Source organism: Magnolia sinica, chromosome 14, assembly GCF_029962835.1.
Source record: "Magnolia sinica isolate HGM2019 chromosome 14, MsV1, whole genome shotgun sequence".
Classification (NCBI taxonomy): domain Eukaryota; kingdom Viridiplantae; phylum Streptophyta; class Magnoliopsida; order Magnoliales; family Magnoliaceae; genus Magnolia; species Magnolia sinica.
Window position 1 is genome coordinate 29,041,223 of NC_080586.1, and position 1,757 is coordinate 29,042,979.

General features: G+C 39.2%; 1 non-coding gene across 1 annotated transcript; it reads right to left on the bottom strand.

Annotated features, from left to right (window-relative positions):
• Positions 1–543: 543 nt before the first annotated feature.
• Positions 544–650, bottom strand: LOC131226429 (small nucleolar RNA R71). Its single transcript, XR_009161815.1, has one exon. It is a non-coding gene; the product is annotated as a small nucleolar RNA R71 (small nucleolar RNA).
• Positions 651–1,757: the final 1,107 nt, after the last annotated feature.

Consider the following 1,757-nt stretch of genomic DNA (forward strand, 5'->3'; position numbering starts at 1 on the left):
CTTTTGAGCGAAGGAGGATTGGTTGAGGGGTTATCTGTCCATCGCAGGATTAGACACTACTCAAAATCCTTAGAGTTAATTGAGGTTATGGCTGCAAATCAACTGGTCAATCAACCAATAAATCAACAACTTCAACCTAGGGCTGAGGAAGTCTAGGATGAAAATGAGGTGCATCAAGCACCCTCGCCTCGTACTTTACAAGATTATTTACAACCAATGCAGGTGAGTATACCCTCATGCATGGTTTTTTTAAAAAGTACAGGACATGTGGATATCAAGCCAAGGGTAATCCAACTCCTTCCAAAATTTCATGGGCTTGAATATGAAAATCCATATCTACACCTAAAAGAGTTTAATGAGATTATAGCTACTCTATACTTTCCAAATGTGTCCAATGACTCGATCAGGCTAAAACTCTTTCCTTTTTCTTTGAAGGAGAAAGCTAAGACGTGGTTGCATTCACTACGTCCTTGATCTATTGGTAGATGGAATAACATGACAAGGGAGTTCATAAAGAAAATTTTTCCATACCATAAGATGAACACCCTTAGAAAGTCGATCATGAACTTTGCCCAAAAGGAAGATGAAACATTCTTCTAATGTTGGGAGCAGTTTAAGGATCTTGTCAGTTCATGCCCATAACATGGTTTTCAAACATGGCGCATCACAAAATTTTTCTATGATGGACTGACATCCCCATGCACCAATTAGTTAAGACAATGTGTAATAGGGAATTTATTAATAAAAGTGTCGATGATGTGTGGGACTACTTTGATAAGCTTGCTGAAAACACACAATCATGGGATGTCTCTCCAAAATCAAACACCATGTCTAGGCCGACTCAATTCAAAGAGGGGTGGATTGTATCGCATGAAAGAGGACGATGATATTAATGCTAAAGTGGCTAATCTCACCAGAAAACTCGAGGCCATGAAATTAAAGAAGGATAAGGCTAAGGAAACTTTTTACATTATTTGTGCTTGCAACATTCACACAACTAAAAATTGTCTAACAATACCTGCCTTTCAAGAGGTGCTGAATGAGCAATCCAATGCCAGGAATAATTACCAAAGACTTTTCAATGGACCTACCTCCAATACATACAATCCTAGTTGGGGAAATCATCTAAACTTCAGTTGGAGGAATGGACAAATTGCTTCCCCTCAAGGTTTCTTCAACCAAATTCCAAATCAAGAGAAACCTCAAGAGGATCCGGTTCTAAAACATCTTCAAAAGCAAGAGATTTTCAATCAGGGGATGCTACAAGCCTTTCAAGACCTTACAAAAGCCATACATGGGCTTGACACAAGGAATATGATTGGGAATAAGGGGAGCCTTCCAGCTCAACCTCTTCTCAATCCAAAACCAGAATAGCTCTTCAACCCAAATGGAGTAAGATAAATCTATCACCACTCTTAGGAGTGGGAAGACCATTGATAAATCTATTCCGGTAAGGGCTGAAAAGCCTAAGGACCTGGAAGAGGATAATAAGGATTGACCTAGCACTGCTCCACAAGAATTAGAATCAAAACTTCAAGGCAAGCCATTTGCCCCATTCCCCCAACGGTTGGTTGACCAAAACCCTCTCTAACTCTCAAGGCATTTTAGAGGTATTGAAACAAGTGAAAGTCAAAATTCCTCTACTGAATGCAGTTAAACGAATACCTTCATATGCCAAATTTCTGAAAGACTTGTGTACGACCAAAAGACGGTAAAACATTCAAAAGAAAATCTTCTTAACTGAAAAAGTGAGTGCT